Source organism: Eleutherodactylus coqui, unplaced genomic scaffold, assembly GCF_035609145.1.
Source record: "Eleutherodactylus coqui strain aEleCoq1 unplaced genomic scaffold, aEleCoq1.hap1 HAP1_SCAFFOLD_284, whole genome shotgun sequence".
NCBI lineage: Eukaryota > Metazoa > Chordata > Amphibia > Anura > Eleutherodactylidae > Eleutherodactylus > Eleutherodactylus coqui.
In genome coordinates, this window is record NW_027102553.1 from 43,078 (window position 1) to 69,147 (window position 26,070).

At 47.1% G+C, this 26,070-nt stretch overlaps 7 non-coding genes across 7 annotated transcripts; all 7 read right to left on the reverse strand.

Annotated features, from left to right (window-relative positions):
- Positions 1–2,618: 2,618 nt before the first annotated feature.
- LOC136604760 (U2 spliceosomal RNA) lies at positions 2,619–2,809 on the reverse strand. Its single transcript, XR_010789860.1, has one exon. It is a non-coding gene; the product is annotated as a U2 spliceosomal RNA (small nuclear RNA).
- A 2,607-nt stretch (positions 2,810–5,416) lies between these two features.
- On the reverse strand, positions 5,417–5,607 carry LOC136604762 (U2 spliceosomal RNA). Its single transcript, XR_010789862.1, has one exon. It is a non-coding gene; the product is annotated as a U2 spliceosomal RNA (small nuclear RNA).
- Positions 5,608–8,224: 2,617 nt separating this feature from the next.
- On the reverse strand, positions 8,225–8,421 carry LOC136604748 (U2 spliceosomal RNA). The gene has a single exon (XR_010789850.1). It is a non-coding gene; the product is annotated as a U2 spliceosomal RNA (small nuclear RNA).
- A 7,744-nt stretch (positions 8,422–16,165) lies between these two features.
- Positions 16,166–16,356, reverse strand: LOC136604763 (U2 spliceosomal RNA). The gene has a single exon (XR_010789863.1). It is a non-coding gene; the product is annotated as a U2 spliceosomal RNA (small nuclear RNA).
- Positions 16,357–18,965: 2,609 nt separating this feature from the next.
- On the reverse strand, positions 18,966–19,156 carry LOC136604764 (U2 spliceosomal RNA). The gene has a single exon (XR_010789864.1). It is a non-coding gene; the product is annotated as a U2 spliceosomal RNA (small nuclear RNA).
- Positions 19,157–21,758: 2,602 nt separating this feature from the next.
- LOC136604765 (U2 spliceosomal RNA) lies at positions 21,759–21,949 on the reverse strand. The gene has a single exon (XR_010789865.1). It is a non-coding gene; the product is annotated as a U2 spliceosomal RNA (small nuclear RNA).
- Positions 21,950–24,555: 2,606 nt separating this feature from the next.
- On the reverse strand, positions 24,556–24,746 carry LOC136604766 (U2 spliceosomal RNA). The gene has a single exon (XR_010789866.1). It is a non-coding gene; the product is annotated as a U2 spliceosomal RNA (small nuclear RNA).
- Positions 24,747–26,070: the final 1,324 nt, after the last annotated feature.

Genomic DNA, 26,070 nt, shown 5'->3' on the forward strand with positions numbered 1-26,070 from the left:
AACCCGAAATGGGTTTCACCTGTAGCCCGGCCCGCCCAACTCCACTTCCAAGGCTTGAGGCAACACGCTCAGCCAGCACTCTGGGCGCACCCACAATGCACCCAGGCAGCTGGGAGAGCTATTAAAACTTTCCATAGCCCCGCCCCACGCCTTCTCAACCGCGCCCAGCCTCACACCCTCAGTCCTTCCTCTTGCACCGTGCTCACGCATCCTAGGCTTGCAGAGCCTGCTGCTGCTGCTACTGCAGGACTCGTCAGCTCCCTACAAAGGATGGTTAAGCCGGCGATGACACTAGAAGCAAGCACTAGTTTGTCTCTGAAGGTGCGTCGGTCGGTCGGTTGGAGGGATCTCTTCGGCCGGCCGCATTTCCAGTGGGGACGGATGGAAACTTTTAACCTAAAATAAGGGAAATTGGCTTCGGCCCCATAGGGCTTTATTGCCTTCCCCTGGGCCAGCATTAGTAGACCCTAGTAAGGAGAATATTAGAGCGGCATGGTCATCCGAAGAACTTAAAAACATACAGCAGGCCTTTTTTGCCCGCCCGCCATACATACATACATACATAACTACAGATTTTATATTTTTTTTTACATATATACATTATATATACACACACACACACACACACACACACACACACACACACACACACACACACACACACACACACAATCTTAAATCTATCTTTAATCTATATCTACAAAATCTGTAATTTAGAAATAATCCATATCTATATTCTACATAATTAATAGATAGATAGATAGATAGATAGATAGATAGATAGATAGATAGACTCACTCACATACATGCATACATACATACATACTGTATGCAATTGAGCCAGGTGTTTGGAAGGCTGACGATGTCACTCCTTTGTGATGTCATCAATTTAGAAGCATTAATACCGGGCTTGGCAGCCATTTCAGTCAGTCTCTGCTGCAGCTGGGAGACGGGAGATGGTCTTTATTTCCACCAAGAAGCTGCAGAACTACCGGTAACTGCATCATTTTTATTTTATTCAATATAGGTTTTATTGGTTTCATGGAGGGGGGGAAACTTTTGCCTTATCTCAAAGCAATGTAAAATTAACTTTGACAATGAAACTTAATAAATCAATTTCGAGTTGAACTATATCATGTTTGTCTGTGATATTTTATAAGGTCTACAAACAGGGGAATGAGGGGAGGGTAAGGGGGGGGTAGGTATCTATGACACGGGAGAAAGAAAAAATAAAACAAAAAGGGGGGGGGGGGCGGGCTCCGGAATTGTTGTTTCTCTTTACGATTGTGGTTTAAACGTGTTACTCACATGTCCCTGTCTGTAACCACTTGGTAAATAGGGGTGAGCTCCGGGCATCTATCCATATCGCCCAGGTGTGATACAATTTATCATAGCCTGACGGCTCATCTGGAAGCCTCATTCTCTCCATACGCTCTATTTCGTGGATCATTGCTATTTTTAGTGGAGTGCATTTTTTATGCAGCACACAAGGGGGAGACAGCGGCCTACCAAAATCGAGTTGGCTGCTGCTGTGGCTTTCTTTTTTTAAAAAAAAGGTAGGTTCCGTTCTTCCATGGTGAGGAATAGGCAGGGAGGTTCGGTTTTTGCCAGCTGGGGAATGCTTATAGGCAAGGCCTTATCCCTGGTGGTGCATGTAACGTCAGACCACGTTTCAGCATTCAGTCAGTCAGTGGCTGACAAACGAGCTCCATGCAAGTTTACATTAAACAGACACATTTCTTTCTTTACTGTATTGACTGCGGTCTGTAATCGAGCGGTTGAACTGTTTCTGTGTCCATGCATTGAATAAAGCAATACATCCTTGTAAAGTAGGCGTCCGTTCGTTGGAGTTCTTTGCTCCCCGAGTGTTGCTCCATCTCTAAACGTTGGCCTGGATCTTCATGGACGAATACTGCCCATCCCACGTGGAGCGTGTATCTCAGCCCGCGTGGAGTGCTGCAGTCCAATGAGGTATTCCGTGCTACATAGCAAGCCTTGGGCCTGTGTGATTGGGGGTCCGCTGCTGTCTGTCCACTCTGAAGCGCGCATCCGGGGCCGGCCGCTTTTCGACTACCAGCGACTGCAGGTCACACACACAGGCTGGTTGGAATGGCCTAGCATTATCCTGATCCGGAGGTGTAACTTGAAGCTGCGGGGCCCCAGTACAAAGTCTGGAACTGGGCCCCCAAACTATAAAGCGTCATTGATAGCATTGGTTTACAATGTGGGGAAGAGAGACTTTATGGGCCCCCTAGGGCTCCGGGCCCCCTGCACATACACCCATGACCCGAATACGTGGAGCATACAGACGCAGGCTGCCAGGATACGCTGTGCCTGCCCGATGTTTCCAACTTGGCTATTAGCGCAGCGGTAGGTACGAACTATAGAGTGCGGCTGCCATATGAACTGGTGTGTGTGTGTGTGTGTGTTTTGCTTCCAGTTGTACCTGTGCTGTGCACACTCTGGCAGACGCAGCTGCTCAGTGGATACAATGTTGCGAGCAGACGGGCTGAGTGTCAATCAAAGTGCTTGGGTGGTAGCAGCAGCCGCCGCCACAGCTGCGCTGCACCTCTTGCTCGTCGGTTTTGTTTTTCTGCTTTTGGAAACTGCTGTAGGAAAGGGGGTGCACCGGTCCTGGAGGTACTGCAATACCAGGTCAATGCGTGGAGTGGACAGAGCAAGCTCTTTTTCCAGCTCCCTGTTCTAAAAATCCATTTAATATATGGTCCCCAGATAGGGGACGTATCAGATATTAAACTGATAAGAACAGATACTACACTTGATCTTAGCCAAAAGGCCGAGAAGCGATAACCCGAAATGGGTTTCACCTGTAGCCCGGCCCGCCCAACTCCACTTCCAAGGCTTGAGGCAACACGCTCAGCCAGCACTCTGGGCGCACCCACAATGCACCCAGGCAGCTGGGAGAGCTATTAAAACTTTCCATAGCCCCGCCCCACGCCTTCTCAACCGCGCCCAGCCTCACACCCTCAGTCCTTCCTCTTGCACCGTGCTCACGCATCCTAGGCTTGCAGAGCCTGCTGCTGCTGCTACTGCAGGACTCGTCAGCTCCCTACAAAGGATGGTTAAGCCGGCGATGACACTAGAAGCAAGCACTAGTTTGTCTCTGAAGGTGCGTCGGTCGGTCGGTTGGAGGGATCTCTTCGGCCGGCCGCATTTCCAGTGGGGACGGATGGAAACTTTTAACCTAAAATAAGGGAAATTGGCTTCGGCCCCATAGGGCTTTATTGCCTTCCCCTGGGCCAGCATTAGTAGACCCTAGTAAGGAGAATATTAGAGCGGCATGGTCATCCGAAGAACTTAAAAACATACAGCAGGCCTTTTTTGCCCGCCCGCCATACATACATACATACATAACTACAGATTTTATATTTTTTTTTACATATATACATTATATATACACACACACACACACACACACACACACACACACACACACACACACACACACACACACACACACAATCTTAAATCTATCTTTAATCTATATCTACAAAATCTGTAATTTAGAAATAATCCATATCTATATTCTACATAATTAATAGATAGATAGATAGATAGATAGATAGATAGATAGATAGATAGACTCACTCACATACATGCATACATACATACATACTGTATGCAATTGAGCCAGGTGTTTGGAAGGCTGACGATGTCACTCCTTTGTGATGTCATCAATTTAGAAGCATTAATACCGGGCTTGGCAGCCATTTCAGTCAGTCTCTGCTGCAGCTGGGAGACGGGAGATGGTCTTTATTTCCACCAAGAAGCTGCAGAACTACCGGTAACTGCATCATTTTTATTTTATTCAATATAGGTTTTATTGGTTTCATGGAGGGGGGGAAACTTTTGCCTTATCTCAAAGCAATGTAAAATTAACTTTGACAATGAAACTTAATAAATCAATTTCGAGTTGAACTATATCATGTTTGTCTGTGATATTTTATAAGGTCTACAAACAGGGGAATGAGGGGAGGGTAAGGGGGGGGTAGGTATCTATGACACGGGAGAAAGAAAAAATAAAACAAAAAGGGGGGGGGGGGCGGGCTCCGGAATTGTTGTTTCTCTTTACGATTGTGGTTTAAACGTGTTACTCACATACCACTTGGTAAATAGGGGTGAGCTCCGGGCATCTATCCATATCGCCCAGGTGTGATACAATTTATCATAGCCTGACGGCTCATCTGGAAGCCTCATTCTCTCCATACGCTCTATTTCGTGGATCATTGCTATTTTTAGTGGAGTGCATTTTTTATGCAGCACACAAGGGGGAGACAGCGGCCTACCAAAATCGAGTTGGCTGCTGCTGTGGCTTTCTTTTTTTAAAAAAAAGGTAGGTTCCGTTCTTCCATGGTGAGGAATAGGCAGGGAGGTTCGGTTTTTGCCAGCTGGGGAATGCTTATAGGCAAGGCCTTATCCCTGGTGGTGCATGTAACGTCAGACCACGTTTCAGCATTCAGTCAGTCAGTGGCTGACAAACGAGCTCCATGCAAGTTTACATTAAACAGACACATTTCTTTCTTTACTGTATTGACTGCGGTCTGTAATCGAGCGGTTGAACTGTTTCTGTGTCCATGCATTGAATAAAGCAATACATCCTTGTAAAGTAGGCGTCCGTTCGTTGGAGTTCTTTGCTCCCCGAGTGTTGCTCCATCTCTAAACGTTGGCCTGGATCTTCATGGACGAATACTGCCCATCCCACGTGGAGCGTGTATCTCAGCCCGCGTGGAGTGCTGCAGTCCAATGAGGTATTCCGTGCTACATAGCAAGCCTTGGGCCTGTGTGATTGGGGGTCCGCTGCTGTCTGTCCACTCTGAAGCGCGCATCCGGGGCCGGCCGCTTTTCGACTACCAGCGACTGCAGGTCACACACACAGGCTGGTTGGAATGGCCTAGCATTATCCTGATCCGGAGGTGTAACTTGAAGCTGCGGGGCCCCAGTACAAAGTCTGGAACTGGGCCCCCAAACTATAAAGCGTCATTGATAGCATTGGTTTACAATGTGGGGAAGAGAGACTTTATGGGCCCCCTAGGGCTCCGGGCCCCCTGCACATACACCCATGACCCGAATACGTGGAGCATACAGACGCAGGCTGCCAGGATACGCTGTGCCTGCCCGATGTTTCCAACTTGGCTATTAGCGCAGCGGTAGGTACGAACTATAGAGTGCGGCTGCCATATGAACTGGTGTGTGTGTGTGTGTGTGTTTTGCTTCCAGTTGTACCTGTGCTGTGCACACTCTGGCAGACGCAGCTGCTCAGTGGATACAATGTTGCGAGCAGACGGGCTGAGTGTCAATCAAAGTGCTTGGGTGGTAGCAGCAGCCGCCGCCACAGCTGCGCTGCACCTCTTGCTCGTCGGTTTTGTTTTTCTGCTTTTGGAAACTGCTGTAGGAAAGGGGGTGCACCGGTCCTGGAGGTACTGCAATACCAGGTCAATGCGTGGAGTGGACAGAGCAAGCTCTTTTTCCAGCTCCCTGTTCTAAAAATCCATTTAATATATGGTCCCCAGATAGGGGACGTATCAGATATTAAACTGATAAGAACAGATACTACACTTGATCTTAGCCAAAAGGCCGAGAAGCGATAACCCGAAATGGGTTTCACCTGTAGCCCGGCCCGCCCAACTCCACTTCCAAGGCTTGAGGCAACACGCTCAGCCAGCACTCTGGGCGCACCCACAATGCACCCAGGCAGCTGGGAGAGCTATTAAAACTTTCCATAGCCCCGCCCCACGCCTTCTCAACCGCGCCCAGCCTCACACCCTCAGTCCTTCCTCTTGCACCGTGCTCACGCATCCTAGGCTTGCAGAGCCTGCTGCTGCTGCTACTGCAGGACTCGTCAGCTCCCTACAAAGGATGGTTAAGCCGGCGATGACACTAGAAGCAAGCACTAGTTTGTCTCTGAAGGTGCGTCGGTCGGTCGGTTGGAGGGATCTCTTCGGCCGGCCGCATTTCCAGTGGGGACGGATGGAAACTTTTAACCTAAAATAAGGGAAATTGGCTTCGGCCCCATAGGGCTTTATTGCCTTCCCCTGGGCCAGCATTAGTAGACCCTAGTAAGGAGAATATTAGAGCGGCATGGTCATCCGAAGAACTTAAAAACATACAGCAGGCCTTTTTTGCCCGCCCGCCATACATACATACATACATAACTACAGATTTTATATTTTTTTTTACATATATACATTATATATACACACACACACACACACACACACACACACACACACACACACACACACACACACACACACACACACAATCTTAAATCTATCTTTAATCTATATCTACAAAATCTGTAATTTAGAAATAATCCATATCTATATTCTACATAATTAATAAAGATAGATAGATAGATAGATAGATAGATAGATAGACTCACTCACATACATGCATACATACATACATACTGTATGCAATTGAGCCAGGTGTTTGGAAGGCTGACGATGTCACTCCTTTGTGATGTCATCAATTTAGAAGCATTAATACCGGGCTTGGCAGCCATTTCAGTCAGTCTCTGCTGCAGCTGGGAGACGGGAGATGGTCTTTATTTCCACCAAGAAGCTGCAGAACTACCGGTAACTGCATCATTTTTATTTTATTCAATATAGGTTTTATTGGTTTCATGGAGGGGGGGAAACTTTTGCCTTATCTCAAAGCAATGTAAAATTAACTTTGACAATGAAACTTAATAAATCAATTTCGAGTTGAACTATATCATGTTTGTCTGTGATATTTTATAAGGTCTACAAACAGGGGAATGAGGGGAGGGTAAGGGGGGGGTAGGTATCTATGACACGGGAGAAAGAAAAAATAAAACAAAAAGGGGGGGGGGGGGCGGGCTCCGGAATTGTTGTTTCTCTTTACGATTGTGGTTTAAACGTGTTACTCACATGTCCCTGTCTGTAACCACTTGGTAAATAGGGGTGAGCTCCGGGCATCTATCCATATCGCCCAGGTGTGATACAATTTATCATAGCCTGACGGCTCATCTGGAAGCCTCATTCTCTCCATACGCTCTATTTCGTGGATCATTGCTATTTTTAGTGGAGTGCATTTTTTATGCAGCACACAAGGGGGAGACAGCGGCCTACCAAAATCGAGTTGGCTGCTGCTGTGGCTTTCTTTTTTTAAAAAAAAGGTAGGTTCCGTTCTTCCATGGTGAGGAATAGGCAGGGAGGTTCGGTTTTTGCCAGCTGGGGAATGCTTATAGGCAAGGCCTTATCCCTGGTGGTGCATGTAACGTCAGACCACGTTTCAGCATTCAGTCAGTCAGTGGCTGACAAACGAGCTCCATGCAAGTTTACATTAAACAGACACATTTCTTTCTTTACTGTATTGACTGCGGTCTGTAATCGAGCGGTTGAACTGTTTCTGTGTCCATGCATTGAATAAAGCAATACATCCTTGTAAAGTAGGCGTCCGTTCGTTGGAGTTCTTTGCTCCCCGAGTGTTGCTCCATCTCTAAACGTTGGCCTGGATCTTCATGGACGAATACTGCCCATCCCACGTGGAGCGTGTATCTCAGCCCGCGTGGAGTGCTGCAGTCCAATGAGGTATTCCGTGCTACATAGCAAGCCTTGGGCCTGTGTGATTGGGGGTCCGCTGCTGTCTGTCCACTCTGAAGCGCGCATCCGGGGCCGGCCGCTTTTCGACTACCAGCGACTGCAGGTCACACACACAGGCTGGTTGGAATGGTCTAGCATTATCCTGATCCGGAGGTGTAACTTGAAGCTGCGGGGCCCCAGTACAAAGTCTGGAACTGGGCCCCCAAACTATAAAGCGTCATTGATAGCATTGGTTTACAATGTGGGGAAGAGAGACTTTATGGGCCCCCTAGGGCTCCGGGCCCCCTGCACATACACCCATGACCCGAATACGTGGAGCATACAGACGCAGGCTGCCAGGATACGCTGTGCCTGCCCGATGTTTCCAACTTGGCTATTAGCGCAGCGGTAGGTACGAACTATAGAGTGCGGCTGCCATATGAACTGGTGTGTGTGTGTGTGTGTGTTTTGCTTCCAGTTGTACCTGTGCTGTGCACACTCTGGCAGACGCAGCTGCTCAGTGGATACAATGTTGCGAGCAGACGGGCTGAGTGTCAATCAAAGTGCTTGGGTGGTAGCAGCAGCCGCCGCCACAGCTGCGCTGCACCTCTTGCTCGTCGGTTTTGTTTTTCTGCTTTTGGAAACTGCTGTAGGAAAGGGGGTGCACCGGTCCTGGAGGTACTGCAATACCAGGTCAATGCGTGGAGTGGACAGAGCAAGCTCTTTTTCCAGCTCCCTGTTCTAAAAATCCATTTAATATATGGTCCCCAGATAGGGGACGTATCAGATATTAAACTGATAAGAACAGATTTTTTTTTTTTTTTTTATACCCTCAGATTGGGTTGAAAACTTACTTTACTTTACTTTCAAGTAAACTGTCATTGCATATTTACTGCAACGTTCATCCCTTTCATCATCAGGCTTTATTACTGTTCTTATTTTTCACAGTAACAAAAAACAATATCACAAAGAAAAAACATTATTTTTACAATCCAACAAGTTGAATCCACTTCTTCACCTTCCAAACGCCCTCCGCATCCACCCCCCTCCTCCTCTTATCCCATAGGTAGCATATGAATAACTTCCCTAGCACCATTCTTACACTCGCATTCACACTCAGCTCTTCTCTTTTATACACATACACGTTCCTCACATCCCACAGCACTTCTTTCACACATGACAAAAACAACCACAACAATCTTTCTTTCACTCCATCACTCGCACCTAATCCAAACATCAGTACCTCAAAAGATAGAAACTGAATGCCTGTTAACTCTTTACAGAGCGGTCCTAATTTTTTCACCACTTTCTGGGCATAGGCACAATTCCAGAATAAGTGGACTATGCTCTCGCTGCCTCCACACTGGACTCTAGGACAGGTCTCTCTTGCTATCAGACCTCTACTCCTCTGGAATTCTCTCACAGGTAGTACGCCATGCAAGCTCTGCCATACAATTTCTTTCTGTCTGCCAGTCATTCCATCCATTCTCACTTTCGCCCATACTCTCTGCACATTCCTTCCACCAACCAGATTTATCTCACTCACCCTTTCCCTACTCTCAATCATTCTCACAAGCAGACGTTTATTTCGGAGCATACTCACTTCCACTTCACTCAACTCATACTTCTCTACAAACTTTACAATCCACTCATACCACTTTGGAACCACGAATGCAACAGGCTTACTCAAGTCATTCCTGCACCACTTTAACCTTACAAACAGTCGCCCAGCCAAATATCTCATCATACACGACACCTTTCTCTCTCTCTCAATCACAGCCAATAAAAAAACTAATCCATTCACTCCAAAATAAACTTCTAGGTTCGGGAAACTCATACCACCATTCCTCCAGTTCTTCACCACAGTCTCTCTTTTCAAGCGCTCCATCTTAGATCCCCAGAAAAAAACAAATAGAATCCTATTTAAACTCCTGAGCCTCATATAGTCAGGCGGGAAGATCATTGCCACATACAAAAAGATTGGCAGAACAATACTCTTGATCACTACTATTTTTCCCAGGAGACTAAGATCTCTCATCCTCCAGAAGGTCAACCGTTTCTCCACTCTTTCCTTTGCTGCCTCCCAACTCTCTTTACCATCCACAGAGTCATTAAACATGACCCCCAGAATTTTCATTGGCCCAGACACTACATTCAAACCTAAATCTCTCACTCCACCTACCTCCCCAAATACTTTACATTCACTCTTTGACCAATTCACTCTAAAAGCAGACGCACCACAAAAAATAGACGCTAACAACTTGACTCTACGCACAGCACTCTCTGACTCGCACACCACACACACATCATCCATATACGCACACACTTTTAACTCTTTCCCACCACTTCCTGGAATATGAATCCCTCTCACAACTTTGTCCTTTCTCAACAGGCACAACAATGGCTCAATCGCACAGATAAAGGCGACTGCGGACAGCGGACAGCCCTGCCGCACCCCAGAACATCCATTCACCTTTCTCCCCACACATCCATTCACCAACACTCTGCTATACATTCCATTATACAAACTCTGAACTCTCCACACAAAATCACTCGGGAAACCCATTCGTAACAACACTCTAAACAAAAAACTATGAGACAATCTATCATACGCCTTTTCAAAGTCTATAGACACAACATACACACTCTTCTCTCTACTCTTACAATCCCACAACACATCTCTCAACAACACCAGACTCTCTTGCACTCTTCTACCAGGCACCGCACAAAATTGCTCTTCACTCACCACACATTCAACCACATCTCTCATTCTGTTGGCCACTATCTTCGCATAAATCTTGTAATCACAGTTAAGTAACGTGATGGGCCTCCAATTTTTCAGACTTTTCAGGCTTCCTTTTTTTGGTATCAACACAATCACTCCCCCACGCATACTCTCAGCCACTTCCACATTCTCCCACATATACTTACACACCGCACACACATCCACTCCCACCACCTTCCACAACAGACGATAGAATTCCACAGGCAACCCATCCTCACCAGGCGTCTTATTCACAGCCATTCCTTGTACCACTCTCTCCACCTCATCCATAGATATGTCTCTCATCACAGACGCTCTCTCTCCCTCTCCAAGCTTACTCTCTAGCACACTCAGCACCTCACTCTCCAAACTCTCATCCCTCTCTTTCACCGCATACAGATCCTCATAGAACGCAGCCACTTCCTCACTCACACCATCCCCACTCACCTCACATCCATCCTCTTTCGCCACCACCTCTATTGTTGGTTTCTTTGCAAAGACCTTTTTAAAGAAAAACCTAGAGCATTTCTCTCCATACTCCATCTTTTCCAGTTTGGCCCTGTATATGATGCTTCTGCCTTTTTCTGTCATATACCTATTAATTTCTCTCCTCACACTCACCAACTCATCCTGCACATCCACACCATTCTCTCTCATTCTCTCCAAAAAACTTAGACGTGTGTTTAGTTTTGTGTACTCCTCCCGCCTTCTTGCTGCCAGTTTATATCCCAAAGACTTGAAATATGCTTTAGTCTTCTTTTTTACCCAATCCCACCACTGCAGAATATTAGCAAACTTGTTTTTCCTCTCACACCACCTGTTATACAGACACTCATACTCCTTTCTCACATCCTCACTCTCCAGATGACTTATATTGAGTTTCCACAGCCCCCTCCCATGTACCCCTCTCACATTCACATCCACACCACACAGCAAACACTCATGATCCGAAAAAATAACTGGTTTTTGTTGGTAACTTAACGGTATGATATTCTCTGAAACAAAACAATAATCCAACCGGGAATGAAGGCCCCCTCTATCAGCATGGTACGTACATAATTTGGGGTTAATGTTACATAAAATCTGCATATCTTGCAACCTATAATCAGAAACAATCTCTGACAAAACCTTCCCAGACAAATCAAAAGCCTTCTTGTCCAGGTCGCAGTTCACATCACCGACTATAATTACTGGCATTCTGCCCTGAATAAACAATTTAATTTTTTCAAATAAAAGTTTTCTCTCATTCTTACTGCTGGGAGCATAAATATTAACTAACAAAAACTTCGTGTTTTTATATATCAGTACCGCTGACAGACACCTCCCCACCTCAATTACTGTGTAGCTGTCTAGCTGCACCTCCCCCGACTTAAGCAATATGCCTACCCCATCATTTCTGTTGGTTTTACTGCCAGACCATATACATGTCCCACAAGGCCATTCATCAGGCTTTATATCACCAGTAATCCCACATTCTTGCAGACAGTACACATCCGCATTCTCCTGTCTGAGAAAACTCAGTATGGCCGTCCTCCTGGCCCTACTGGTAAACACCCGGACATTTTGTGAGCAAATGGTAAAACCCATATTACATCCTCATTTTCATACTGCTTAAATACATCAGGGTGAGTACCCTATGCAAAGATTCATTTATAAGTCTTCACCACTATCAGTAGTAAGGACAAGGTCCTGCGCCACTTTTTCCAGCGGGTCGCCGGTTTCCATGGGTTTTTCTTTACTCCTCTCACACTTTCGTTTTTTAGCAGAGTCCCCCACCACTTTTGCGAACTCTTCATCACTTGAGCTTTCAGAATCCCCACCACCCTCCCTCTTACACAGGGAAGTCTCTGGTGAGGAGAAGCTTGCAATGTTCTCTGGGTCTGAGGGATGTACTGGACTCTCCACCCCTTCAATTACTTCCTCCAGGTGTCTAATTATCTTAGACACCTGGGCCTCAGATACCTCCACAGCTTCAGGCATTTCTGCTGCCTCAGACACTTTAACGACCTCAGGTGGTTTGGAAACTACAGGCGTTTTACTTGCCACCGGCGCTTTAGTTGCTCTGGACATTTTAGTTGCTTTGGACACTTTAGCAACCACTGGTGCCCTAGCAGCTCCAGACACTCCAGCCTCCACAGGTGCCTTAGCAGCCACTGCAGCCCAAGATATTTTTGCAGTTTCAGTTTTTGTGGCCTCAGACAATTTTGCAGTCTCAGACGTTTTTGGAACCTCAGACACTTTTGGGGCCCCTACGGCTCCAGATACCTCAGCAGGCCCTGCAGCTTCAGCCTGCACACTTTTGGGGTTTTCAACCTTCCTCTGTATGCCAGGAGATTTACCAGCTCTCTCCTGCTCTGGCACCTCTTCCCTCTCTCCTCCCATTCTGGGCCTTATGCTCGCAGTGCAATCTTTAAACATATGATCGCTAGAGCCACAAAAGTCACACCGCTTTGGTTGCGGGCAATTACCAGCGTGATGACCCTCTTCCTGGCAGTTTCTGCATACTTGCCCTTTCGTGCATTCAGTTTTTACATGCCCAAACTCGAAGCAATTGCGGCAGTAAGTGGGTTGCCCCGGATAAGACAAATAGCCTCTATGTCCAGCAATTGTGAAGTTGGCCGGTGGGTGCTTCACACCTCCAATGCTGTCTGCACTCTGTCTAAATCTGCAATAGAACTTGTACTTGCAGTTGAATATGCCTAAAATGTTCATCTGCTTGTCTCCACCCCTCACCTGGTCGCAATATCTTCTTAAAAAGCTTTTAACTAGTTCAACCTCAGTGAAGGGGTTGTAGACATGCACCAAAACTGGCTTTTCGTGGATGCCAAACAACGGAGTGATCCTAACTCCATCCAACAAGTCAATGTCCTTGTGCTTTCTGAGCCATTCATAAACATTTAGGCAGATATGTTCCTCTGTAAAAGTCACATCGTACATACCCTGCCGTGGAAAGTCCTGCACGCTGTAGATGGCTGCTTTAGGAACCTTCATCTTCTCCAGGAGAATATCTCTGACGATAAAGACGACAGTGTTCTTGTTGTAATCTCCTGGCGCAACTTCAAAGCGTATGGAATTCTTCATGCCAAACATTTTCAGGGGTCAGCTGTCGGTCCAAAAACCACAGGAAAAAGATGCCGCTCCAAGCAAAAAAACTGGGCGCACCCAGATCGCTCCTCCAGCACAGACCGAGCCTTACACTTGATCTGAGCCAAAAGGCCGAGAAGCGATAACCCGAAATGGGTTTCACCTGTAGCCCGGTCCGCCCAACTCCACTTCCAAGGCTTGAGGCAACACGCTCAGCCAGCACTCTGGGCGCACCCACAATGCACCCAGGCAGCTGGGAGAGCTATTAAAACTTTCCATAGCCCCGCCCCACGCCTTCTCAACCGCGCCCAGCCTCACACCCTCAGTCCTTCCTCTTGCACCGTGCTCACGCATCCTAGGCTTGCAGAGCCTGCTGCTGCTGCTACTGCAGGACTCGTCAGCTCCCTACAAAGGATGGTTAAGCCGGCGATGACACTAGAAGCAAGCACTAGTTTGTCTCTGAAGGTGCGTCGGTCGGTCGGTTGGAGGGATCTCTTCGGCCGGCCGCATTTCCAGTGGGGACGGATGGAAACTTTTAACCTAAAATAAGGGAAATTGGCTTCGGCCCCATAGGGCTTTATTGCCTTCCCCTGGGCCAGCATTAGTAGACCCTAGTAAGGAGAATATTAGAGCGGCATGGTCATCCGAAGAACTTAAAAACATACAGCAGGCCTTTTTTGCCCGCCCGCCATACATACATACATACATAACTACAGATTTTATATTTTTTTTTACATATATACATTATATATACACACACACACACACACACACACACACACACACACACACACACACACACACACACACAATCTTAAATCTATCTTTAATCTATATCTACAAAATCTGTAATTTAGAAATAATCCATATCTATATTCTACATAATTAATAAAGATAGATAGATAGATAGATAGATAGATAGATAGACTCACTCACATACATGCATACATACATACATACTGTATGCAATTGAGCCAGGTGTTTGGAAGGCTGACGATGTCACTCCTTTGTGATGTCATCAATTTAGAAGCATTAATACCGGGCTTGGCAGCCATTTCAGTCAGTCTCTGCTGCAGCTGGGAGACGGGAGATGGTCTTTATTTCCACCAAGAAGCTGCAGAACTACCGGTAACTGCATCATTTTTATTTTATTCAATATAGGTTTTATTGGTTTCATGGAGGGGGGGAAACTTTTGCCTTATCTCAAAGCAATGTAAAATTAACTTTGACAATGAAACTTAATAAATCAATTTCGAGTTGAACTATATCATGTTTGTCTGTGATATTTTATAAGGTCTACAAACAGGGGAATGAGGGGAGGGTAAGGGGGGGGTAGGTATCTATGACACGGGAGAAAGAAAAAATAAAACAAAAAGGGGGGGGGGGGGCGGGCTCCGGAATTGTTGTTTCTCTTTACGATTGTGGTTTAAACGTGTTACTCACATGTCCCTGTCTGTAACCACTTGGTAAATAGGGGTGAGCTCCGGGCATCTATCCATATCGCCCAGGTGTGATACAATTTATCATAGCCTGACGGCTCATCTGGAAGCCTCATTCTCTCCATACGCTCTATTTCGTGGATCATTGCTATTTTTAGTGGAGTGCATTTTTTATGCAGCACACAAGGGGGAGACAGCGGCCTACCAAAATCGAGTTGGCTGCTGCTGTGGCTTTCTTTTTTTAAAAAAAAGGTAGGTTCCGTTCTTCCATGGTGAGGAATAGGCAGGGAGGTTCGGTTTTTGCCAGCTGGGGAATGCTTATAGGCAAGGCCTTATCCCTGGTGGTGCATGTAACGTCAGACCACGTTTCAGCATTCAGTCAGTCAGTGGCTGACAAACGAGCTCCATGCAAGTTTACATTAAACAGACACATTTCTTTCTTTACTGTATTGACTGCGGTCTGTAATCGAGCGGTTGAACTGTTTCTGTGTCCATGCATTGAATAAAGCAATACATCCTTGTAAAGTAGGCGTCCGTTCGTTGGAGTTCTTTGCTCCCCGAGTGTTGCTCCATCTCTAAACGTTGGCCTGGATCTTCATGGACGAATACTGCCCATCCCACGTGGAGCGTGTATCTCAGCCCGCGTGGAGTGCTGCAGTCCAATGAGGTATTCCGTGCTACATAGCAAGCCTTGGGCCTGTGTGATTGGGGGTCCGCTGCTGTCTGTCCACTCTGAAGCGCGCATCCGGGGCCGGCCGCTTTTCGACTACCAGCGACTGCAGGTCACACACACAGGCTGGTTGGAATGGCCTAGCATTATCCTGATCCGGAGGTGTAACTTGAAGCTGCGGGGCCCCAGTACAAAGTCTGGAACTGGGCCCCCAAACTATAAAGCGTCATTGATAGCATTGGTTTACAATGTGGGGAAGAGAGACTTTATGGGCCCCCTAGGGCTCCGGGCCCCCTGCACATACACCCATGACCCGAATACGTGGAGCATACAGACGCAGGCTGCCAGGATACGCTGTGCCTGCCCGATGTTTCCAACTTGGCTATTAGCGCAGCGGTAGGTACGAACTATAGAGTGCGGCTGCCATATGAACTGGTGTGTGTGTGTGTGTTTTGCTTCCAGTTGTACCTGTGCTGTGCACACTCTGGCAGACGCAGCTGCTCAGTGGATACAATGTTGCGAGCAGACGGGCTGAGTGTCAATCAAAGTGCTTGGGTGGTAGCAGCAGCCGCCGCCACAGCTGCGCTGCACCTCTTGCTCGTCGGTTTTGTTTTTCTGCTTTTGGAAACTGCTGTAGGAAAGGGGGTGCACCGGTCCTGGAGGTACTGCAATACCAGGTCAATGCGTGGAGTGGACAGAGCAAGCTCTTTTTCCAGCTCCCTGTTCTAAAAATCCATTTAATATATGGTCCCCAGATAGGGGACGTATCAGATATTAAACTGATAAGAACAGATACTACACTTGATCTTAGCCAAAAGGCCGAGAAGCGATAACCCGAAATGGGTTTCACCTGTAGCCCGGCCCGCCCAACTCCACTTCCAAGGCTTGAGGCAACACGCTCAGCCAGCACTCTGGGCGCACCCACAATGCACCCAGGCAGCTGGGAGAGCTATTAAAACTTTCCATAGCCCCGCCCCACGCCTTCTCAACCGCGCCCAGCCTCACACCCTCAGTCCTTCCTCTTGCACCGTGCTCACGCATCCTAGGCTTGCAGAGCCTGCTGCTGCTGCTACTGCAGGACTCGTCAGCTCCCTACAAAGGATGGTTAAGCCGGCGATGACACTAGAAGCAAGCACTAGTTTGTCTCTGAAGGTGCGTCGGTCGGTCGGTTGGAGGGATCTCTTCGGCCGGCCGCATTTCCAGTGGGGACGGATGGAAACTTTTAACCTAAAATAAGGGAAATTGGCTTCGGCCCCATAGGGCTTTATTGCCTTCCCCTGGGCCAGCATTAGTAGACCCTAGTAAGGAGAATATTAGAGCGGCATGGTCATCCGAAGAACTTAAAAACATACAGCAGGCCTTTTTTGCCCGCCCGCCATACATACATACATACATAACTACAGATTTTATATTTTTTTTTACATATATACATTATATATACACACACACACACACACACACACACACACACACACACACACACACACACACACACACACAATCTTAAATCTATCTTTAATCTATATCTACAAAATCTGTAATTTAGAAATAATCCATATCTATATTCTACATAATTAATAAAGATAGATAGATAGATAGATAGATAGATAGATAGACTCACTCACATACATGCATACATACATACATACTGTATGCAATTGAGCCAGGTGTTTGGAAGGCTGACGATGTCACTCCTTTGTGATGTCATCAATTTAGAAGCATTAATACCGGGCTTGGCAGCCATTTCAGTCAGTCTCTGCTGCAGCTGGGAGACGGGAGATGGTCTTTATTTCCACCAAGAAGCTGCAGAACTACCGGTAACTGCATCATTTTTATTTTATTCAATATAGGTTTTATTGGTTTCATGGAGGGGGGGAAACTTTTGCCTTATCTCAAAGCAATGTAAAATTAACTTTGACAATGAAACTTAATAAATCAATTTCGAGTTGAACTATATCATGTTTGTCTGTGATATTTTATAAGGTCTACAAACAGGGGAATGAGGGGAGGGTAAGGGGGGGGTAGGTATCTATGACACGGGAGAAAGAAAAAATAAAACAAAAAGGGGGGGGGGGCGGGCTCCGGAATTGTTGTTTCTCTTTACGATTGTGGTTTAAACGTGTTACTCACATGTCCCTGTCTGTAACCACTTGGTAAATAGGGGTGAGCTCCGGGCATCTATCCATATCGCCCAGGTGTGATACAATTTATCATAGCCTGACGGCTCATCTGGAAGCCTCATTCTCTCCATACGCTCTATTTCGTGGATCATTGCTATTTTTAGTGGAGTGCATTTTTTATGCAGCACACAAGGGGGAGACAGCGGCCTACCAAAATCGAGTTGGCTGCTGCTGTGGCTTTCTTTTTTTAAAAAAAAGGTAGGTTCCGTTCTTCCATGGTGAGGAATAGGCAGGGAGGTTCGGTTTTTGCCAGCTGGGGAATGCTTATAGGCAAGGCCTTATCCCTGGTGGTGCATGTAACGTCAGACCACGTTTCAGCATTCAGTCAGTCAGTGGCTGACAAACGAGCTCCATGCAAGTTTACATTAAACAGACACATTTCTTTCTTTACTGTATTGACTGCGGTCTGTAATCGAGCGGTTGAACTGTTTCTGTGTCCATGCATTGAATAAAGCAATACATCCTTGTAAAGTAGGCGTCCGTTCGTTGGAGTTCTTTGCTCCCCGAGTGTTGCTCCATCTCTAAACGTTGGCCTGGATCTTCATGGACGAATACTGCCCATCCCACGTGGAGCGTGTATCTCAGCCCGTGTGGAGTGCTGCAGTCCAATGAGGTATTCCGTGCTACATAGCAAGCCTTGGGCCTGTGTGATTGGGGGTCCGCTGCTGTCTGTCCACTCTGAAGCGCGCATCCGGGGCCGGCCGCTTTTCGACTACCAGCGACTGCAGGTCACACACACAGGCTGGTTGGAATGGCCTAGCATTATCCTGATCCGGAGGTGTAACTTGAAGCTGCGGGGCCCCAGTACAAAGTCTGGAACTGGGCCCCCAAACTATAAAGCGTCATTGATAGCATTGGTTTACAATGTGGGGAAGAGAGACTTTATGGGCCCCCTAGGGCTCCGGGCCCCCTGCACATACACCCATGACCCGAATACGTGGAGCATACAGACGCAGGCTGCCAGGATACGCTGTGCCTGCCCGATGTTTCCAACTTGGCTATTAGCGCAGCGGTAGGTACGAACTATAGAGTGCGGCTGCCATATGAACTGGTGTGTGTGTGTGTGTGTGTTTTGCTTCCAGTTGTACCTGTGCTGTGCACACTCTGGCAGACGCAGCTGCTCAGTGGATACAATGTTGCGAGCAGACGGGCTGAGTGTCAATCAAAGTGCTTGGGTGGTAGCAGCAGCCGCCGCCACAGCTGCGCTGCACCTCTTGCTCGTCGGTTTTGTTTTTCTGCTTTTGGAAACTGCTGTAGGAAAGGGGGTGCACCGGTCCTGGAGGTACTGCAATACCAGGTCAATGCGTGGAGTGGACAGAGCAAGCTCTTTTTCCAGCTCCCTGTTCTAAAAATCCATTTAATATATGGTCCCCAGATAGGGGACGTATCAGATATTAAACTGATAAGAACAGATACTACACTTGATCTTAGCCAAAAGGCCGAGAAGCGATAACCCGAAATGGGTTTCACCTGTAGCCCGGCCCGCCCAACTCCACTTCCAAGGCTTGAGGCAACACGCTCAGCCAGCACTCTGGGCGCACCCACAATGCACCCAGGCAGCTGGGAGAGCTATTAAAACTTTCCATAGCCCCGCCCCACGCCTTCTCAACCGCGCCCAGCCTCACACCCTCAGTCCTTCCTCTTGCACCGTGCTCACGCATCCTAGGCTTGCAGAGCCTGCTGCTGCTGCTACTGCAGGACTCGTCAGCTCCCTACAAAGGATGGTTAAGCCGGCGATGACACTAGAAGCAAGCACTAGTTTGTCTCTGAAGGTGCGTCGGTCGGTCGGTTGGAGGGATCTCTTCGGCCGGCCGCATTTCCAGTGGGGACGGATGGAAACTTTTAACCTAAAATAAGGGAAATTGGCTTCGGCCCCATAGGGCTTTATTGCCTTCCCCTGGGCCAGCATTAGTAGACCCTAGTAAGGAGAATATTAGAGCGGCATGGTCATCCGAAGAACTTAAAAACATACAGCAGGCCTTTTTTGCCCGCCCGCCATACATACATACATACATAACTACAGATTTTATATTTTTTTTTACATATATACATTATATATACACACACACACACACACACACACACACACACACACACACACACACACAATCTTAAATCTATCTTTAATCTATATCTACAAAATCTGTAATTTAGAAATAATCCATATCTATATTCTACATAATTAATAAAGATAGATAGATAGATAGATAGATAGATAGATAGATAGACTCACTCACATACATGCATACATACATACATACTGTATGCAATTGAGCCAGGTGTTTGGAAGGCTGACGATGTCACTCCTTTGTGATGTCATCAATTTAGAAGCATTAATACCGGGCTTGGCAGCCATTTCAGTCAGTCTCTGCTGCAGCTGGGAGACGGGAGATGGTCTTTATTTCCACCAAGAAGCTGCAGAACTACCGGTAACTGCATCATTTTTATTTTATTCAATATAGGTTTTATTGGTTTCATGGAGGGGGGGAAACTTTTGCCTTATCTCAAAGCAATGTAAAATTAACTTTGACAATGAAACTTAATAAATCAATTTCGAGTTGAACTATATCATGTTTGTCTGTGATATTTTATAAGGTCTACAAACAGGGGAATGAGGGGAGGGTAAGGGGGGGGTAGGTATCTATGACACGGGAGAAAGAAAAAATAAAACAAAAAGGGGGGGGGGGGCGGGCTCCGGAATTGTTGTTTCTCTTTACGATTGTGGTTTAAACGTGTTACTCACATGTCCCTGTCTGTAACCACTTGGTAAATAGGGGTGAGCTCCGGGCATCTATCCATATCGCCCAGGTGTGATACAATTTATCATAGCCTGACGGCTCATCTGGAAGCCTCATTCTCTCCATACGCTCTATTTCGTGGATCATTGCTATTTTTAGTGGAGTGCATTTTTTATGCAGCACACAAGGGGGAGACAGCGGCCTACCAAAATCGAGTTGGCTGCTGCTGTGGCTTTCTTTTTTTAAAAAAAAGGTAGGTTCCGTTCTTCCATGGTGAGGAATAGGCAGGGAGGTTCGGTTTTTGCCAGCTGGGGAATGCTTATAGGCAAGGCCTTATCCCTGGTGGTGCATGTAACGTCAGACCACGTTTCAGCATTCAGTCAGTCAGTGGCTGACAAACGAGCTCCATGCAAGTTTACATTAAACAGACACATTTCTTTCTTTACTGTATTGACTGCGGTCTGTAATCGAGCGGTTGAACTGTTTCTGTGTCCATGCATTGAATAAAGCAATACATCCTTGTAAAGTAGGCGTCCGTTCGTTGGAGTTCTTTGCTCCCCGAGTGTTGCTCCATCTCTAAACGTTGGCCTGGATCTTCATGGACGAATACTGCCCATCCCACGTGGAGCGTGTATCTCAGCCCGCGTGGAGTGCTGCAGTCCAATGAGGTATTCCGTGCTACATAGCAAGCCTTGGGCCTGTGTGATTGGGGGTCCGCTGCTGTCTGTCCACTCTGAAGCGCGCATCCGGGGCCGGCCGCTTTTCGACTACCAGCGACTGCAGGTCACACACACAGGCTGGTTGGAATGGCCTAGCATTATCCTGATCCGGAGGTGTAACTTGAAGCTGCGGGGCCCCAGTACAAAGTCTGGAACTGGGCCCCCAAACTATAAAGCGTCATTGATAGCATTGGTTTACAATGTGGGGAAGAGAGACTTTATGGGCCCCCTAGGGCTCCGGGCCCCCTGCACATACACCCATGACCCGAATACGTGGAGCATACAGACGCAGGCTGCCAGGATACGCTGTGCCTGCCCGATGTTTCCAACTTGGCTATTAGCGCAGCGGTAGGTACGAACTATAGAGTGCGGCTGCCATATGAACTGGTGTGTGTGTGTGTGTGTGTTTTGCTTCCAGTTGTACCTGTGCTGTGCACACTCTGGCAGACGCAGCTGCTCAGTGGATACAATGTTGCGAGCAGACGGGCTGAGTGTCAATCAAAGTGCTTGGGTGGTAGCAGCAGCCGCCGCCACAGCTGCGCTGCACCTCTTGCTCGTCGGTTTTGTTTTTCTGCTTTTGGAAACTGCTGTAGGAAAGGGGGTGCACCGGTCCTGGAGGTACTGCAATACCAGGTCAATGCGTGGAGTGGACAGAGCAAGCTCTTTTTCCAGCTCCCTGTTCTAAAAATCCATTTAATATATGGTCCCCAGATAGGGGACGTATCAGATATTAAACTGATAAGAACAGATACTACACTTGATCTTAGCCAAAAGGCCGAGAAGCGATAACCCGAAATGGGTTTCACCTGTAGCCCGGCCCGCCCAACTCCACTTCCAAGGCTTGAGGCAACACGCTCAGCCAGCACTCTGGGCGCACCCACAATGCACCCAGGCAGCTGGGAGAGCTATTAAAACTTTCCATAGCCCCGCCCCACGCCTTCTCAACCGCGCCCAGCCTCACACCCTCAGTCCTTCCTCTTGCACCGTGCTCACGCATCCTAGGCTTGCAGAGCCTGCTGCTGCTGCTACTGCAGGACTCGTCAGCTCCCTACAAAGGATGGTTAAGCCGGCGATGACACTAGAAGCAAGCACTAGTTTGTCTCTGAAGGTGCGTCGGTCGGTCGGTTGGAGGGATCTCTTCGGCCGGCCGCATTTCCAGTGGGGACGGATGGAAACTTTTAACCTAAAATAAGGGAAATTGGCTTCGGCCCCATAGGGCTTTATTGCCTTCCCCTGGGCCAGCATTAGTAGACCCTAGTAAGGAGAATATTAGAGCGGCATGGTCATCCGAAGAACTTAAAAACATACAGCAGGCCTTTTTTGCCCGCCCGCCATACATACATACATACATAACTACAGATTTTATATTTTTTTTTACATATATACATTATATATACACACACACACACACACACACACACACACACACACACACACACACACACACACACACACAATCTTAAATCTATCTTTAATCTATATCTACAAAATCTGTAATTTAGAAATAATCCATATCTATATTCTACATAATTAATAAAGATAGATAGATAGATAGATAGATAGATAGACTCACTCACATACATGCATACATACATACATACTGTATGCAATTGAGCCAGGTGTTTGGAAGGCTGACGATGTCACTCCTTTGTGATGTCATCAATTTAGAAGCATTAATACCGGGCTTGGCAGCCATTTCAGTCAGTCTCTGCTGCAGCTGGGAGACGGGAGATGGTCTTTATTTCCACCAAGAAGCTGCAGAACTACCGGTAACTGCATCATTTTTATTTTATTCAATATAGGTTTTATTGGTTTCATGGAGGGGGGGAAACTTTTGCCTTATCTCAAAGCAATGTAAAATTAACTTTGACAATGAAACTTAATAAATCAATTTCGAGTTGAACTATATCATGTTTGTCTGTGATATTTTATAAGGTCTACAAACAGGGGAATGAGGGGAGGGTAAGGGGGGGGTAGGTATCTATGACACGGGAGAAAGAAAAAATAAAACAAAAAGGGGGGGGGGGGCGGGCTCCGGAATTGTTGTTTCTCTTTACGATTGTGGTTTAAACGTGTTACTCACATGTCCCTGTCTGTAACCACTTGGTAAATAGGGGTGAGCTCCGGGCATCTATCCATATCGCCCAGGTGTGATACAATTTATCATAGCCTGACGGCTCATCTGGAAGCCTCATTCTCTCCATACGCTCTATTTCGTGGATCATTGCTATTTTTAGTGGAGTGCATTTTTTATGCAGCACACAAGGGGGAGACAGCGGCCTACCAAAATCGAGTTGGCTGCTGCTGTGGCTTTCTTTTTTTAAAAAAAAGGTAGGTTCCGTTCTTCCATGGTGAGGAATAGGCAGGGAGGTTCGGTTTTTGCCAGCTGGGGAATGCTTATAGGCAAGGCCTTATCCCTGGTGGTGCATGTAACGTCAGACCACGTTTCAGCATTCAGTCAGTCAGTGGCTGACAAACGAGCTCCATGCAAGTTTACATTAAACAGACACATTTCTTTCTTTACTGTATTGACTGCGGTCTGTAATCGAGCGGTTGAACTGTTTCTGTGTCCATGCATTGAATAAAGCAATACATCCTTGTAAAGTAGGCGTCCGTTCGTTGGAGTTCTTTGCTCCCCGAGTGTTGCTCCATCTCTAAACGTTGGCCTGGATCTTCATGGACGAATACTGCCCATCCCACGTGGAGCGTGTATCTCAGCCCGCGTGGAGTGCTGCAGTCCAATGAGGTATTCCGTGCTACATAGCAAGCCTTGGGCCTGTGTGATTGGGGGTCCGCTGCTGTCTGTCCACTCTGAAGCGCGCATCCGGGGCCGGCCGCTTTTCGACTACCAGCGACTGCAGGTCACACACACAGGCTGGTTGGAATGGCCTAGCATTATCCTGATCCGGAGGTGTAACTTGAAGCTGCGGGGCCCCAGTACAAAGTCTGGAACTGGGCCCCCAAACTATAAAGCGTCATTGATAGCATTGGTTTACAATGTGGGGAAGAGAGACTTTATGGGCCCCCTAGGGCTCCGGGCCCCCTGCACATACACCCATGACCCGAATACGTGGAGCATACAGACGCAGGCTGCCAGGATACGCTGTGCCTGCCCGATGTTTCCAACTTGGCTATTAGCGCAGCGGTAGGTACGAACTATAGAGTGCGGCTGCCATATGAACTGGTGTGTGTGTGTGTGTGTGTTTTGCTTCCAGTTGTACCTGTGCTGTGCACACTCTGGCAGACGCAGCTGCTCAGTGGATACAATGTTGCGAGCAGACGGGCTGAGTGTCAATCAAAGTGCTTGGGTGGTAGCAGCAGCCGCCGCCACAGCTGCGCTGCACCTCTTGCTCGTCGGTTTTGTTTTTCTGCTTTTGGAAACTGCTGTAGGAAAGGGGGTGCACCGGTCCTGGAGGTACTGCAATACCAGGTCAATGCGTGGAGTGGACAGAGCAAGCTCTTTTTCCAGCTCCCTGTTCTAAAAATCCATTTAATATATGGTCCCCAGATAGGGGACGTATCAGATATTAAACTGATAAGAACAGATACTACACTTGATCTTAGCCAAAAGGCCGAGAAGCGATAACCCGAAATGGGTTTCACCTGTAGCCCGGCCCGCCCAACTCCACTTCCAAGGCTTGAGGCAACACGCTCAGCCAGCACTCTGGGCGCACCCACAATGCACCCAGGCAGCTGGGAGAGCTATTAAAACTTTCCATAGCCCCGCCCCACGCCTTCTCAACCGCGCCCAGCCTCACACCCTCAGTCCTTCCTCTTGCACCGTGCTCACGCATCCTAGGCTTGCAGAGCCTGCTGCTGCTGCTACTGCAGGACTCGTCAGCTCCCTACAAAGGATGGTTAAGCCGGCGATGACACTAGAAGCAAGCACTAGTTTGTCTCTGAAGGTGCGTCGGTCGGTCGGTTGGAGGGATCTCTTCGGCCGGCCGCATTTCCAGTGGGGACGGATGGAAACTTTTAACCTAAAATAAGGGAAATTGGCTTCGGCCCCATAGGGCTTTATTGCCTTCCCCTGGGCCAGCATTAGTAGACCCTAGTAAGGAGAATATTAGAGCGGCATGGTCATCCGAAGAACTTAAAAACATACAGCAGGCCTTTTTTGCCCGCCCGCCATACATACATACATACATAACTACAGATTTTATATTTTTTTTTACATATATACATTATATATACACACACACACACACACACACACACACACACACACACACACACACACACACACACACAATCTTAAATCTATCTTTAATCTATATCTACAAAATCTGTAATTTAGAAATAATCCATATCTATATTCTACATAATTAATAAAGATAGATAGATAGATAGATAGATAGATAGATAGATAGACTCACTCACATACATGCATACATACATACATACTGTATGCAATTGAGCCAGGTGTTTGGAAGGCTGACGATGTCACTCCTTTGTGATGTCATCAATTTAGAAGCATTAATACCGGGCTTGGCAGCCATTTCAGTCAGTCTCTGCTGCAGCTGGGAGACGGGAGATGGTCTTTATTTCCACCAAGAAGCTGCAGAACTACCGGTAACTGCATCATTTTTATTTTATTCAATATAGGTTTTATTGGTTTCATGGAGGGGGGGAAACTTTTGCCTTATCTCAAAGCAATGTAAAATTAACTTTGACAATGAAACTTAATAAATCAATTTCGAGTTGAACTATATCATGTTTGTCTGTGATATTTTATAAGGTCTACAAACAGGGGAATGAGGGGAGGGTAAGGGGGGGGTAGGTATCTATGACACGGGAGAAAGAAAAAATAAAACAAAAAGGGGGGGGGGGGGCGGGCTCCGGAATTGTTGTTTCTCTTTACGATTGTGGTTTAAACGTGTTACTCACATGTCCCTGTCTGTAACCACT